Below are 16,747 nucleotides of genomic sequence, written 5' to 3' on the forward strand. Positions count from 1 at the left end.
TGGTAAGCTATATTAATTTCATTCAAAGAAATTGGCTCATAGTTGCCTGTTTCTGTAAGAAGTGCAATCAACTTCGCACTGTATTCCATTCTATCATAAATCACAATCCCCCCTCCCTTGTCGGGTTTCATAATACAGATATTATGATTATTTCTAAGATTACATAATTCTTCCCTTTCTGTCTTTGTCATATTGTCCTTAAATTTGACTTTCCTGGCAGTATTCATATACTTATAAAGATCCCTATGTACCTGTTTCTCAAATAAATCTACCACTGGGTTCATATATGGTATAAAAGTACTTTTTTTCTTTAATGCCATTTCTCCTTTATCCTTGTCTATATGTCCTGTATCATTCTTGTTCTGAAACATGATAGACAAATTTAATTTATGTGTGTAAAGCTTAGTTTCAACTAAATGGTCCACTAAATCAAATTTCGGGGTGGGTATAAATTTCATTCCTTTAGATAATAATTTGAAATGTATATTCTCCACCTTGAAATTCGTATAATTGTAAATCTTGAAATTGTCTAAACTGTATACCACTCCTTCCTTCTGTATACGTTTGTTTCCCTGAACATTTTTACTTCCTTTCCTTTCTTTTAATATCCCATCCATTTTCCTTTTTGTAATTCCTTTGTCGTTGTTTGTAACCATTGTAATGATTCCCTGTCATGTTCCCTGTTCTTTCTTTCCAATATTGGGGGTTCCAATTTCTCCGAAAATTTTGGTCATTCGCTCCCTGGTCAACATAACCTTCATAATTGTCTTCATAAAACTTTCCTCCCTCATTATACCTATTCTGTCCATCAAATTTGTTTTGTTGATCATAATTGTACAATTGTTTATGATTACTGTTTTTCAAATCTTTATACCACTTATATACTTTGTTTTCCTTGTACTGTGCCAAATCCCTGTTCAGTTTCTTACATTTCCTTTCATAAGTCGACTGAGATTTCTTTTCCACAATCTTAAATTGCTTGTTGTATAAATTATTCCACTCATCAAACAATAAATTCTATCTCTAAATTTAATTTCTCAGCTTGATTAATAAGTTCTAAAAGTTTCCCATCATTGTACTTTATCAACAATTTCATATATTTGAATCCACACTCATTGAAGAAATCATTGAATTCTCTAATACATTCCTCATTAATATTCACACCTAATGGAAATTTAAAAAAACGTGGTCCCATTGGGACTATTTTCAATATTAAACATTTGTGTAAATATGCATTCTCAATTTTAGTGTTGTCAATACTATTCAATAAATTTCCTAATTTATAAATCTTGTCCTTGAGTGTTTCATTCACAACACTTTTGTTAGGGGATCTAAGTTTCCCCTTTTCAAAATTGTCAAAATTACAGTCATTGAAAATAAATCTGTTCATATTGAAATTCTTACTATTGCCATCAGTAATCACTTTGTTGTTATGAAAATTCAATTCAGTACCTTTGTTCAACACCGCAGTCCCTGCAGTGTGTGCATATGTTTTAGCAGGCTTAACTCGCTTCGATCTTGTACCTGTACGGAACATTTCTTCTTCTTCCTCATATTCATAAATAGAAAAATCGAAAGTTAAACCTGTGGAGTCCAAGTGGTGTTTTCCCTGGTGGAATTGGGAACCTGTGAGGCCGGTAGGTCAGTGTCAGCGCTGGCATCCGAATGAGCTCTGCACTGTAATGCTGCCACTCCCTCATGCGGACTTCCTAGTGTAACATTTTGCTGAAAAACTGGACCATTAGATGAATTTCCTTTAGACAACACACCCGGTTCTGCAGAGCATTTGTATAGATTCTCTTTGGTGGTAATACCACCCGATTCAATATATTTACCATTGGAATTTACATTGGAACTGATATTCCTTCCCTTGTCTGTTGTCTTCATATTTCTCTGCTCCCTGGTGTTCCTTTTAACTTCATTACTACTGATTTTATCATTGTGAGCACTAGGTAGAAAAGATGGTTCAGTGCCTTTGAAATCTTGTTCTACCTTCAGCATGAAAGTACTCAAAGTGTGTGTGAGTTGCAATAATTCCCCCTTCAGTACTGCCAACTCTGTCTTGACAGTCTCTATATCCAATATTTCAGGGGATTTGTTTGTTGCTGACAGCGGTACAACTGCATTTTCCTCCATGAACAACTACCAAAATGAAATGGAGTTGCAAAGAAGAACTGTAAAACTGGAATACACTTGCGCTATCTTCCCTTGCAACAAAATAGGAGGAAATGCAGTGTATACAGCTGAAACAGCTTGAGTATTTAATAAAAAAGCAACTCACAATTACACACAACCACGATAAAAAGTATACCAGTGGCCAAACGCACAAATATTGTACCAATAACAAACAATAGTCCCAGAGTTTAACGCTTTCACCTATCCCATGTAGGCTTCTTCAGAACTGAAAAACTTTGTAACTTCCACCATTTAAATAACTTTTTTAGCGCCAAAAACTATTGCAGTTTTTAAAGGTGTATCCACCATTTTTTTATACATATAATTTAATCACAAAAGTAATTTCAAGCCTATACTAAAATAAAATAAAATAACTATAAGGTGTTAATATAAAAAGTTAATAAAATATGTATATATAAGTTTTAAAAATGTTGCGTGTTTAAATTAATAAATATTAAATAAATATTTAATAAATATTAAATAAATTAAGTAACTCTACATAACTGATGACAAAATATGTACAATTCATTGACAGTATTAATAGTATTGATGAAAAAATTCATTTAAAATTCATTTAAAAATTCTTGTAATTCTTTCCTAAAATCGATGAGAGGTCTAATATTAAGACATTTCCAAATTCTTAAATATATACTGAACTGTTAATCACTAAAATACTTTAATAAAATTCATTCCTTTATATGAATATAATGAAAAAAATGCAGAAAAAACAAAGAAAAAACAAAGAAAAAACCTATATATTGCATTGTAAAGAATGAAAAATATTTTTTTGGTGTACATCATTCACTATAAATGCTTGCGCTATTGTCTTAATAACGGTTTCACCGCTATGGAATCATTTAAACCAGGTTCTGAGGCAGCATCTGTGTACAACTGCCACCATATTTCTTTATAACTTAACAACTCTTTACAATTTCCCCCTCTCAAATATGGTGAAAAGAACCTAAAGCTGATTGTTAATACTTTGTTTCTAAAATTTAAAAGTGTTTTCCCTGAGGAGCTTTTCTCCCCGTGTCTCTGCTGAAAATGAGCCAAAAGCTCAGTCAGACTAACCTGGTTAACAAATGTAAAATAAATAAATAAAATAAAAGAAATAGAATTACTAACCGAGAACATTTCTGCAGATTACACTAGTCCTGCACAGCCAGCTACCAGCTTTCTGGATCGCAAATTTACCTCATTTGCATGGATTTCACCTGCAAATGGGGTAATTTACATACAGGAACTGAGTCCATGCAGGACTAGTGCAGGAGTGCTCATGCACATCCCTTCAGCTTATTCCTGGATTGTGCGGCAGACATATTGCCTCCTGGAGCTCTTACACTAGTCCTGCAAACTGTGCAGGGTTTGCTGAATCCGGGCATAGGTTTTTCTGGACAAGGTCTTAATGCATGCCTTCCATACCAAGGTTTTGAATGTATTGTACCAGTGGGTAGAAATGCCTATTTAATTACTTATTTACTTTTTACCCACTAACAGTCCTCCCAACCATCCCGAATTACTCAGTTTTTACCGAGTTTTGGGGTCTAAAACATGGGGTGCCACGATTCCCAAGTGGCACCCCTTCATTTCCAATTTCCCGGGCTGTTTTTTTGAAATCTGCCCCTCCCCAGCTTTTTGAGCTGACATCATCACATGCGTGATGATGTCAGCTCTATGAAACGGTCTTCCAACCTGTCGGAATTGAGCTCAGCTAGCTCAAACAATAACGTGCGTGCATGCATTTCTGGCACCTAGCTGCCGCAAGTGAGAATGGAACAAGAGAAACAAGCTGGGAATGGTGAAACTTTGCTGCTGCGAGTGAGGCGAGTTGAGAATGAGCTGCCGCAAGTGAGATGAGCTGGGAATGAGCTGCCACAAGTGAGATGAGCTGGGAATAAACTGCCGTGAGCGAGAGAATGGAGCTGGGTAAGACAAGCAAATGGAACTTGTGTGTAGCAAATGAACTTAGCTGCTGAGAGAGACGAGGAAAGTGTATGTGTGTGTGTGTGTGTGTGTGTGTGTGTGTGTGTGTGTGTGTGTGTGTGTGTGTGTGAGAGAGATGAGGAAAGTGTGTGAGACAAGGAACTTAGCTGCTGAGAGATGAGACAAGGAACTTTTGACTTAGCTGCTGAGAGAGATGGCAAGGCAAGGAACTTTGAACTTAGCTGCCCCCATTCCTTATCAGATCTGTCTCTGTTGTGGGATCTTTTCTGGGCATAGGTTACCTGCAGTGTAGTTGGGTGCTCAGCTTATGTACTATGAGCCAGTCCTAGATTTCATAGCTTTTGTTATTTATAAGATTGATGTGCCTATACTCTGTGCCAACATTTTGCTTCTAATTTAAGTGTTTTTACTACATTTAGTTTCACTGTTTTTACTTAAAAGAGGGAAAAGTGGCTAGTCCTTCTGACTTCAGCTAGAAAATGCAAAGAGAACATTTTTATTAGACCCTTGCTATGTTTTTCAGTATTTCTTTTACTTATTAATATTATTCTTATTCTTTGTAGATCATTTTTGCATGGTAGTAATCTAAAACACTGACCAACAAGGCTGGTTAATTAGAAATTTTCTAACTTGGTCCTTCTGTACCTTTGCCTTTCTTGCATTCATTTTATTGTAAATGTTCCCTTTCTTTGATAAGCTAGTTCTCTGTTGTCAGTAACATGCAAATGTAGTCACTTCTGTATGCTAGAGTGATTCCTTGATCAATTCTTACTTTTTCTCACTATACTTTGCAGCATAGTCCCACAATAGGCTGGGGTTACATCAGCAAGCTAATCATTATTATAATGTACAACTTATGTAAAACTGCTGAAGTGATGTAGCATGAAAAAAAAGGAAAATGTTCACAGCAATCAGTTTATTTACAAGTGCAAATTTGTGAAAAACTGAGGTACTGGAAGCTATAGAGACATTGTCGTGGACTTTTTAAGTGTTTTTTATGACTTAACTATATTATGTAAACAGTTAATTGTAACCAGATTGTAATACAAATTACTTTCTTCCTGTCACTTACAGTCAATGTTGGCTAAATTCATAACTAATTTTCTGAATAATTTATTGTTTTAAGCTGCAGAAGTAGTAGGTAATAGGAATGTAGGGCTTACTGGCCTTATTCTAATTTGTAAATGCAATCTAGTCCCTTTCTTGTTGGGAGGTGAATGTAAGATTCATTGGCTTCAACTTTTTGGGAAGTACAATGTATATATTGTATAATTTATATAATCTTATGGTTGTTGAAAGTGCGTCCATTACTTTCTGATTTATTCTATGTGCAATATTACTATCTAGTTTTACTTGCCTTTGTAACTGATGTGATTGCATTCACCTGAGCTGTGCCTAAAACGGATCCATTGTGATCAGTGCTAAACAACCTCATTTAAATCCTGAACAGATTTATTTGGGTCATTGAGGGTGGTATCCCAGATAGTTTTCACAAGTGTATCATTTGTTGCATCATAGCTTCCTTTAGTATAGTCTAAGAAAAAATAATTATTTATGCTTCAATTTGATAATACTACTGTGGTCTTTGCTACTAAGATTATAACTGTAGTTGGGGAGCAGAAAGATCCTGAATTTATCAGTAGGACATGAAAGATTTTGCCACCTTTAGTTGGATTTCTTTTATAATTTGTTTGATATTATTTTGATAAATATAGTTGATTGATATTTTAATGTATTTATTTGCTGTTGAAAAGTTTGGATAGATAAATACCCCAAGTGCTGAGAGAGATGAGAACAGGAACTTTGAGCTTAGCTGCTGAGAGAGATGATGAAAGTGTGTGTGTAAGTAGACTTTTATGATGGAAATGTTATGAATTGGGCAGTTTTGTCATTATTGGTTCATGCATTTTGTTTCATTGCCTACTGGGAAAATGTTCAAACAATAAATTTAAAATGTGCTCTAAGTCTAACAAGTGTGCTGTAAATGGGGCGGAACTAGGTAATGGACCATTGGAATGGCTGCAGGAGGACTCTGGTGCCATATTTTGGTTGCCCTTCAGTTTGCGTTTGAAAGCTGGTATCCCACAATTCCACTGGAGTGGGTGGGGTAATGTAATTATGTATGCAAATTTTATGCTAATCAGTGTACAGATTTGTACCTATTTTTCACGGGCCTTGTCCAGATTTTTGATGTTTCCAGGTTGAGAGGTATGCCCACTACGTAGGTAGGCTGGTCCAATGACCCCTTTCAGCCATGACCTGGGCTCATTGAGCAGCAGTACACATTCAATAGAAAATATAGAATAAGCAGAGAAAGAAATGCATATTTATGAAAAAGCAAGTCATAGCATCTGAAGTTTAAGTACTAGCACATTGGTGTTATCCAAGAGTTATGAACCGATATAAATACACTGGCTAAAAGCAAGAAGTATAAGGAAGGTATATATATATATATATATATATATATATATATATATATATATATATATATATATATATATATATATAAACAGTAAACACATCCAATAATGTATAAAGAAGAGATATATACATATAAAAAACACATCCAATAAAGTAAAAGCAAGAGAGATATATACAAACAAGAAAATAACCAGTGTGTACTGAATGTCCAGATGAAAATCAAACTTCAGAAAAAACATATACCAACTGGACAACCACAACTGAAGACACGGCTTTAATAAAAATGATGATAAGAATAGCAACTAACAAATTTTATGTAACAGTCAGATAATAAAGGACAAGCACTTTCGCATACAGCTTCTTCAGATCCTATAAGAGACTAAAGAACCGTGAACATTTTTAAACTAACACTTGACCTATCAAAACAAGAGAAAATTGCTCCAAAAACAATGACATAATTTCCTCATGCAATCAATGCAACTTCCTATGTGCCTTAAGCCTCTGCCCACTCAAAATGGGTTTAATATTAACCTGACTATTCAACTCTGGATGCTTTTAAGCTTGCATCCTAAGAATCCATTTTAGCTCCATCTGCTCCAAATAGTTGTTACAGTCACCACCTCTCACATTTTTAAAAACATGTTATAACACCCTAAACGAAAAATCATGCCCAGGGCATCCAGATTGATGTTTGGCAAGGACATTGTTTATATCACCCTTCCTCATATCTGACAAATGTTTGTACACCCTGTCCCTTAATCGTTGGATGGTTTTACCCACATAAAAGAAAGGGCATACATCACAAGGTTGTGAAGTACACTAGAAAGCGGGTAGTGCAGTCTGCATAGAATTTGGGAATAAATTGAAATGCTAAAGTGGAGTGTTTATATATTTGTTGTTTAGTCAAAAGCCTACACACACTACAAGACCTACAGGGATAAGTCCCAGTGCATTGACTTGACTGTCCAGGACATTTAGTATCATTGCACAACAACCATTTAAGATTGTTGTTGCTTCGATAGATGAAATATGGTGCAGCCCCTACTAAAACACAAATAAAAGAACCAAAAACTAAAACAAATGAAAACCACGGTCAAGGCCTCCAGAGTCTCAAATTCCCGTTGCATGTCACCCTCATTGTTACAAATCCTGGACACTCTAGTGAATTGGGTTTTCACTACACTAGAAAACACATGTCCAGGATGCATACTGTCTCTAGATAGAAGGCTGTTATGCCAACATGGCTTTCTAAACAGTGTGGTGTTAATGCCCCCTATTGTATTTAGTTACTGATATGTCTAGGAAGTCTACATGTAAAAAAGAATGGGTGACAGTAAACCAAAGAAACTCTGTGGTAGACTCTAAATATTCAATATATAGAAGAAGGGACTCAACGTCACTTTCCCAAACAATGAAGACATCATCAACAAACCATCTTTTGTGTCTCACACCTCTATATAATGGACTCACAGTCAGGTTATTATTCTCCCAAAAATGCATCACCAGATTTGCATAAGAATTGGTGCAGGGGGTGCCCATGGCTACCCCCCCCATCTCTGTAGATATAACTGTTCCTCAAAGAGGAAAACATTATTCAAAATCAAGTCAAACAAGGTACAGATTAAACTAACATCTAGATTCACTGAGAATGTATCACTACTCAAGATCTGCCTTATCGCTTCTATCCCATACTCATTGGGTATGGTAGTGAAAAGATTTTTAACATCCTGGGTAACCAATAGCAGATCAGTGATACCATTCAACTGCACAAATTCATCAATATCCTGCAAAAAATGTGCAGTATCCCTCAAAATGGTATTTATAGACCTAACTATTGGACTAAGTAGCCCCTCTACATAAATGGAGAGGGGCTCTGTTACCCAGCCCCCTCCGGCAACAATGGGTCTCATAGGTGACTCAATCAAGGATTTATGAACCTTGGCTAGCCCTTTGATAACTGGTATTATAGGATGAGGCACCTTGAAGAACTCAAACAGTCCTTCATTAATCTCCCTGGTCATAAGTAAATCAAATATACAATCATTCACATATTTAATAATGGTCCTAACCCATGCCCAATCTATTATATGATAGGTATCCAAGTCATTCAATAAAATAGACATTGCTTTTACATAATCACACCTGTCCATTAATACTATAGCGCCACCCTTATCGGATGGCCGAATTATAAGATCCACATTATTTTTCAAATCATTCAATGCCTTATGTTCCGCAGTGCTCAAATTATAAAAGTTACTTTTATTGTAACCACTTAAAGTCATAATCAATTCCTTCTCACAAGCTTGTACAAATAGTTCAACATGAGATGGTATAACAGGTGAGAAGGTGCTAGGTCTTCTATATTCAGTAACTTGCTGCTCTTGGGTTTCACCAAACATTAAACCCAGAACTACTTTCCTGGCAAAAAGCCTCAAAATGAATAAAACATCACTTACTCTGGCTGGAGTGGCTGGAATAAAAGTTAATCCCCGTTCCAGCACAGAGCATTCTAAACTAGTCAAAAAATGCGTGGAAATATTCGCCACCAAATCCTTTATCATCTCATCTTCCGCTGCATTGAGCCTCTTTCTGTAGACACTTTCCTCTTCTGTCTCCCTCTGCTTACAGAACAAGGATATTGCGGCTTTCTTGTTGTACCAGAAGGGGTAAAAACCTATCCAGATTGATAGGTGCAGTCTGCTTGGGTCTGGCTCCCTCCTGGATGAAGTTGCTCCTATGTGACTGCAAGCCCTGTTGGTTCAGAGGGGGCTTGCTTAATCCTTCACCAGTGGTAGCTAACAAATCACTGCCTAGGGTCGCATTTGAGTCATGTGCCAATCCATCCAGATGCACAGGTTTATCCTGCACTATATTCTTGGTGGAGAATGGCCTACAGATGATAGCTTTTGTATTAACAGGTGAAGGGAGACTACGTTCAATGCTTCCTATAAGTCAAGACGCATTGTGGAAACTAGATTGCCTGAATTTCTGTATTTATTGAAGGTGTCAGTAAAATATACTAAGGCTATAGTTGTACTTTGTTTGAGTCTAAAACCATATTGAGTTCATAGGTTGGTACTAGGCTATTGGCCCTAGGGCCTATACAAGCCTAGCCATAACAATTCCCTGGCTATTTCTTCCCACAGTATTTAATTCCCTGGACCCCTGTCTAGCAGGGCGACTGATGTGATCCCCGGGGTGAATTTCCTATCTCCCATCCAATCATCAAGGTTCCTTTTGAAGAGTTCCAAAGAGGTACTCTGCTTGACATGTATGGGCAGTCTATTCCAGAGTCTGCGGAGTCTCGGGTCAGGAACCTATCCCTCCAGCATGTTTTGTTCATTGTGATGGCAATGTTTAGATCCCTGGAGTGTGTGTCTCTGAGGGATTGGGATTTCTTTAAGTGTAGCATGTCCAACAGCTCTGGGTTTGACATGGCCTTGTATGTTAAGCAGAGATCGCCTCTGAGTAGACGATATGCGACAGAGTATAGGTGGAGTTTTTTTAGATGGTCAGCATTGGGCATCTGCTTTAGGCTTGTGGTTCTTTTAGTGAGGTATTTCTGCAGCCTTTCCAGTTGTTGCAGATGTCTTGAGAGGTACATACCAAATGGGGCATTGTATTTTATAATGGGTCTAATGAGGGATGAGTACAGTGGGACAATGACCTCCTTTTTTCTGGATGCAAAACCCTTAGTGATAAGGTGTGGCACATAGAAGGATTTCCTGACTGTTGTGGCGATGTGGTTATTGAAGGTGAGACCATTGTCCACCTGTGTCCCTAAGTCTCTTATCACACTTTCAGTGTTTAGTGTACTGCCACCTATGTGGTAATTCACAAGTACATGTTTTTTTCCAAAAGGGGATAACTATACAGTTCTTGGCACTGAGCTTGAGCCCATGGCTCTGGCACCAAGCATCTGTTTCTGTAAGGCCCTTTTGTGGAATATCCACATCATTTGGGGATTCAATAACAGCTCCCAGTTTGCAGTCATCTGTGAACTTTGTTAGCCAGAGTCCCTTAGTGTTGGCCTGTACTTCAGAGAAGTAGATGCCAAACAAGAGCAGTCCCAGGACTGAACCCTGAGGTACTCCACTTGTCACTTGTCTGGAGTTGGATTTGGAGTCGGCTACATTTACAGTGTGGGTTCTGTCAGTAAGCCAATTGGCAACTCATCGAGTGATGTAGGGATTAATGCCCAGCTTAGTAAGTTTATCTATGATTCCAGAGTGGGGGATGGTGTCAAAGGCCTTGACAAGGTCCAGATAGGCTGCATGAATCACTTTACCCTCGTCCATGGCTCTGGAGACTGATTCAAAGAAGTCAATCCGGTTCATGAGACAAGATCGGCCCTTCACAAACCCAAACTGCTTGGGGTCCAGTGTTTGAAGGTTGCCAATGTCTTTGTTTATAAGTTCCATGATAATACGTTCTATGGCCTTTCAGATCAGGCTCATCAGACTGATGAGGAGGTAGTTCCTGGGATCCAAGATGGATCCCCCCTTGTGGAGTGAGATAACTGCAGCTGTGCGCCACTCAGTGGGCATGAAGCCTGAGGAGAGGCTATGATTAAACATGGCACTTAGGTGAGGTGCCAGTTCATTTTGTAGTTCATGTAGTACACAGCCTGGAATGTTGTCTGGTCCCATGGATGCTGTATTCTTAGCTTTGGAGAGTGCATTTTTTACCTGTGTGGCCATTATTACCAGAATTTGGCAATCTTTCGGTATTGAGATGGGCCCTTTAGGGGGTGAGAGAGGGGTGAAGTTTGCACTGAATCAATCAGCCAGAATATTGTCAATATCCTTGGGATCAGTATATTTAATGCCATTCTGCTGTAGCTCAGAGCATATCTGAGCATTGTCATTTAGATTCTTGACATAGCTATAGAATGCCTTGTGGTTGTCTTTGGAGTCTTTGGCAATTTTATTTTCGTAACTAGCTTTGGAGGATTTTATGAGGGATCTCAGCTTCTTAATGAGGCTGGTAAGGGAGTTCATAGGTTCATAGGAGATGGTAAGGGAGTTTTTTGCATCCTGAGATTTTTCTCTTTTCTGCAACAGTTTTATTTTTATTGTAAAGTTTGTTTATGGCAAGGGACCACCAGATTGGCTTCCTTTTTTGGAGGAGAGCAGCTTGGTTCTATTGGAGATGGCACGATTCATGAACGAGTGGATGTGCTCATACAGTGCCTTAGTGTAGGATTCAGCAGTCAAACGTTCAGTTCCCATCTGCATGGGTGTCATGAAGTTTGTCACTTCTGACTTGAGTAGCATGAAGTTGGCTTTGGAGAAGTTTTTTATAGAGGTTTCACTACTGAGGGGTGGGGGTGGGATGTGGATGTCAAGGGTGATTAGCTTATGGTCAGACCTGACCAATGAGGGGGTGACCATAGGTGTGGAGCATTGATTTCCCATGTTGGTAATGACCAGGTCTAGGATATTGGAGACCCTGGTGGGACTAAGGATTAGTTGATCCAGAGCGTTGGAATTTATGAATTCCAAGAACTGTTGAGCAAAGGTGTTGGTACACGAGTAGTTTTCCCAGTTTATGGCAGGGTAGTTAAAATCACCCAGTATTAGGTTGTTTGGTTGTATCTTAATATTTTCCAGTATGTTTAGAAAGGTGTAGTGAGAATCTTGGGGCATGGTGTGGGATCTGTAGCAAGCTACAATTTGGATTGCAGTCTTACCTAGAGTTAGTTGCACCTGGAGAATTTCAGATGCATTGTGTTGGGCAACTAGCCTGGTGTTATGAATATCCTTTAGTGTTTCAGTCCTGGTTTGGTGGCCAAAAAGTGTGGTAAGAGTTGTAATTTGATATTGCAGGGGTGCTCTCTGGAGCCATGAGCCAGGTCTCAGTTACTGCACCAATATCGATGTTCTCCACTTTTAGGAGTGCTTCGAGAGAGTGCATTTTGAGGTTTAAACTTCTAGCATTGAGTAGCATTACCTTCAGATGTTGCATGCTTGTACCATCCTAATAAATATATATATATTAATGAATGACACAATACAGACCCACTTCACAAAGGAAGCTTCCAGTTGATGAAAGACGGCAGTTTACACTGAGGTAATTAAGCAACTGAGTGTGTATGGATTTTTCAAGGATTTTTGATACAGGAGGTAGTATAGTGACTGGCCTGAAATTAGCATATTCAGTGGATGAGCTTCCTTTGTGAAGTGGGTCTGTATTGTGGCATTTATTAATGTATCTACTTATTAGGATGGTTATAGGGTATGCAAGGTCCTTGGCAGGTGCTTTCACATATTCTGATGGAAGACTGTGGGTAGGGTCATGGTTTTCAGTTTGAGGAGATTTTTTTTTTTTTACTGATAGGATAGATACAGGTTTTGGAGAGAAACAGGCTGAGTGAGAGTTCAATTTCAGCAAAGGTTCTGAATCACACATAGTACCTTTTTCATACTGAAGTGATGGAATGTATAATATGATTGTTGAATTTGTCAGTTTTGCTGGGGAATCTTCAGGTGATGAGTTTGGTTGTGAACAGCGACCTGTGTTGTAAGTTTGTGATGTATACCATAAACAGTTTTGGATTACTTTAGTGAGTTTCCTGCATGCTACAGTAGTGACTTTTTTATCCAGTTTTATGCTACACTTGTTTGTATTTCTGAGTTGCCGGAAGTGTTGTAGACATTCCTGTTTTTTTTTTTTTTTTTTTGGAGTTTGCAATGATTTCAAGGCTTTGTCTCCTAGTCTCATTAGTTGTTTAGTTTTGTATGCTAGCCAGGAAGCAGAATTCAGTTTAACTCTTTCCTTTCTTAAGGAACATGTTCATTTAGTATCACAGTGAAGAGATTATTAAATTCAAGTACTGCTTCAGCTACAAGTTGTACTTTTTAGAAATGTCCAGTTGTAAGATTTTAGACTAGAAGTAAAAGCCTCTTCACTGAAGCACATTAGATTGTGCACTAAGTTGCACTGGTGCTGCCTAGGAACTGGCTAGGGATTCTAGTGGCAAACGTGTATAGATAGTCACCTAAGGTAAGGTACCTCTGGTGAAGATATTGCAAGGGTGTGATGTTAGTGTCCAGTCTAACAGTAGTGCAGTGTTAGAGTTGTTTAAAGCCATAGAGGATTTTGGTTGCAGTAAGGGTGTCAGATATAATTTTGATCCAGTCTATATTAAAGTCTCCTACAATTTGGGTTTCATACAGTGAACTGATGGATGCCCAGGATAATATTGTACTCAATGGCGATATAATTTCCTGGAGGAAATATGCTGCGATAATAGACAGACTTTTTATATGAGTGAAGCTGAATAAAGGAAATAATGATTTCTGCATTGTTAAATTGGGGATGGTTGTGCTGATACTCTTTTGGGGACTCATCAACAACTGTGTTCACTTCATCCTAAGCCTACAAAATTGTTGAGTGTTAAGACAAACTGCAGCAGTGCTCATTGAATATGCAAGCTGGTAAAGAGGCCTACACATTTAGCACCAGCTATTCACAGCTAGCACAAGAGCACCAGCTATTCACAGCTAGCACAGATAATAGTGGCCATGAAAAGGTGCATGACAACTCAAACATCCAAATGTAAACAAAAGTTGTTGGTGGCAGGCAAACCTGGCAAATTAGCATAGGCAAACAGTGCAATACAAATGCAACTTTAATGCAAGTATTAAAATACAGGGGTAGTTAAATGAGGAAAACCAGAAAAAGCAAAAGTCCAAAAGACCACAGGCAGAAACCACTCAAATAAAATAAAGGCTTTATTAAAATATCTCTGGCACCTCAGCTTAAAAGACAGCCTTCAAGAAGTACTAAAAAATAAAATCACACACCCACCTATATATTTAACCCAATTAAACAATTAACAATAAAATGTTAAAAGCATTTTTCAATTACAATCCAAATGAAGTTTCTGATCGTGACCTTGCAGCTTTTTATTGCCTCCCCAAGATACACAAAAATGTATCTAACCCTCCGGGTAGACCGGTTGTGTCAGCCTGTAAGTATTTCCTGGCAAATATGGACCTTTTTCTACATGAATTTTTGTTACCATATGTGCTGAAACTGCAATCTTATATTAGAGATGAGTGATTTTTTGAGTAAATATCCAGTATAGAATGCTCTGATAATATGTTTTTTTATTAGTGTAGAGGTTTGCAGTTTGTATACTAGCATTAAATATAATATAGGGTTAGAAGCTGTTAAATATTTTTTGGGAGATACTCCTTTATCTAATTATACTTTGGAACTTTTGAGTTTTTGTTTGGCTAAAATTTTTTTGTTTTTAATGTGCAAGGGACAGCCATGAAGTCATCTTTTTTGGTTATGGATTTGTATGATTTGTTTAATACATTTGTTGTTAAATATTATTGTTTTATTGATGATTTAATTTTTATTTGTAAGGGTGGAATTGATCTGATTCAGATATTTTATAATGAGTCACAGAATAATCATTTTGTTTTTTTTTTTGTTTGATGGTTTACAAGTTGGGAGACAGATTGTTTTTTTGGATGTCAATCTGTCTTTAAATTCTAGAAATGAGTCAACAACTTCAGTACATAGAAAATCCATGGATGGTGGACAGCTTTTTAATGGCCGTAGCTGCCATTCTCCACATACCTCAGCTGCTTTTCCTTATGGTGAATGCATCTGGTTAAGGAGGCTTTGCAATAATGATAAAGAATTTTTTGATGATATTCATAACATGTATTCTATTTTTTTGTTCCAGAAGTTATGATAGCTATTTAGTTTAATATGCTATCAGTAAAGCCCTGGACAATTTTATTTGGGGAATGATAGGAGTGCAGTGAATGGCAAATTTGCTTACAAGCATAACAGTTTTAATGGGAGAGGAAGGAAATTTTATTTTGTGACTACTTACAGTGTTTTAAGTTCAGAGGTGGTGGCTTTGGTTAAACATTATTGGCATTTTTTGTTGAAATTTAGGGATTTGTCAAGGGTTTTATGTCCCCTTCCTGGTATTTCTTACAGGCGGGGGAGGAATACGAAAGATATTTTGGTTTATAATTATTTTTGTTTGCCTCCAGTTGCTCTCCCCTCCTGTCCTGTTGTATTGGGAACTCACCCCTGTGGTCATTGTTGTGTTTGTCAATTTATTGTTAGGACATTTGATTATTTAAATGGGATACCTTTCCACACTTCTGATTTTTATACTTGCAACACAGAAGGAATTATTTATGCTCTTCAATGTCTGTGTGGTCTGATATATATAGGTGAGAGTAAAACAAAATTTAACTTAAGATTGTAAGAGCATGTTAGAAATATTAGGCAGTTTAAATTAGAGTCCTGTTGCACAGCATTTTGCAAAATTTCATAGGTGTGATCCTAGTTGTTTAAAAGCCACAATTTTGGAAAGGGTTCCTTTTAATTTTTGTTCTGATAATGCTTTTAAGAGAAAAAAATGTTGTATAAAGAAACAGTTTTTATTTTGAAATTTAATGCATAATGTCCCTCGGGTCTTAATTTAGATTGTAATTGGAAAATGCTTATTTAACATTTTATTGATCAATTGTTTAATTGGGTTAAATATATAGGTGGGATGTATGATTTTATTTTTTAGTACTCTTTGGAGGCTGTTTTTTGAGCCAAGATGCTAGAGATAATTTTAATAGAGACATTCCCCCGGATTCTCAAAAGCTTGCATGGAGTGCAAGATTGGTGCAGGAGCCCACGCAGGCAATATGTCTGCCGTGCGATCCAGGAACAGCCTGCAGGGGTGTGCATGAGCACTCCTGCACTAATCTTGCACAGACTAAGCCCTGGTATGCAAATCACCCCATTTGCAGGTGAAATCCTTGCAAATTAGGTGATTTTGCAATCCAGGAAGCTTGCAATAGTGAGTGCAAGACTAGTGCTATCTGCAGAAATGTACTCTGTTAGTAACCGAGTACATTTTTGCAAATTCCAAAACGGAGCTATGACAGCTCCAAATGAAGGCTACATATCATTGAGGAAGCATGCCAATGGCCAAGTATAAGGCTATTGGTATAACAAACAACCAAAAAAAAAAATTCAGCATTTATTTTTCTTTTAGCCGATCCTGGCTGTTTAATCATAGGGCAGAGGCGCGCAAACGGGATCGGGGGGAAAATAAGAAAATAAACCTAAAATAAGCATTCTAAGTAAAATCAGTATTCTGCCATGCAAGTCAATGGCAGGCAGAAGACTACCAGGCCAGTCAGTAGTGGCTGCTAAGGGGGGAGGCTCAGTG

This window comes from Protopterus annectens, chromosome 3.part1 (assembly GCF_019279795.1).
Source record: "Protopterus annectens isolate FY-2018-M chromosome 3.part1, PAN1.0, whole genome shotgun sequence".
Taxonomy (NCBI): domain Eukaryota; kingdom Metazoa; phylum Chordata; order Ceratodontiformes; family Protopteridae; genus Protopterus; species Protopterus annectens.